The sequence below is a fragment of the Octopus sinensis genome, linkage group LG19, assembly GCF_006345805.1.
Source record: "Octopus sinensis linkage group LG19, ASM634580v1, whole genome shotgun sequence".
Classification (NCBI taxonomy): domain Eukaryota; kingdom Metazoa; phylum Mollusca; class Cephalopoda; order Octopoda; family Octopodidae; genus Octopus; species Octopus sinensis.
This window is the reverse complement of record NC_043015.1, coordinates 32,837,165-32,837,963: the sequence shown is the minus strand read 5'-3', so window position 1 is coordinate 32,837,963 and position 799 is coordinate 32,837,165.

Genomic DNA, 799 nt, shown 5'->3' with positions numbered 1-799 from the left:
CCGTGTTTACACAGGGCGTAAGAACGTTGGGTTCTGTAAAGTGTCATTTTTATGTGATAAATAGTAATAAATTCTAAGGCGTATTACGCACGTAGTTGTCTTTTTAACATTTCGTGTCAATTTTTTTTCATTCCAGGTTATTGACTAATTTTCGGAGCAATGACTCTGCATTCTCACATGTTAAACGCCCTTCGGTGCCCTACTGTCATCATCATCATGATTATTATTATTGAGTAGGAGAGCAGCGCATACCAACAAGGTGACACTGGGGTACAAATATATGAAGCCCAATATATATCCATCCTGATTACCCGTTTGATAAGTATACACCAGGCACATGCATCCACCCATATGTCTGTGACATGGTGATCTTACATCATGATAAACAATGCATGACCTTGCAGGTGGGGCCCAGTAAAAATTTTCCTCCGGTCGAGTAGCCCATCCCGCTCAAAAGGTTCCTGAATAAGGTTTGTATAAGAATGTTGAATGAAACACCCTTGTTTCCAGAGGTGAATAATTAAAACCCCAAAGAATGATGCTCATGATCAGAGATGCACATATCGTCAGCCACTAAGGGACATGCTCAACTGGTATTGAGCAGAATATTTGCTGTAGCCCATCTTTTTATAGCAAGAGAAAACAATGTACATGATAACACTTCCATTCAGTTAAGATAAGTCATGAGAGCCACTGCCTGGCACTGCATCAGGGTATTTATTATTGTTGTTGTTGTTGTCATTATGATTATTATTATTATTATTATTATTATTATTATTATTATTATTATTATTATTAT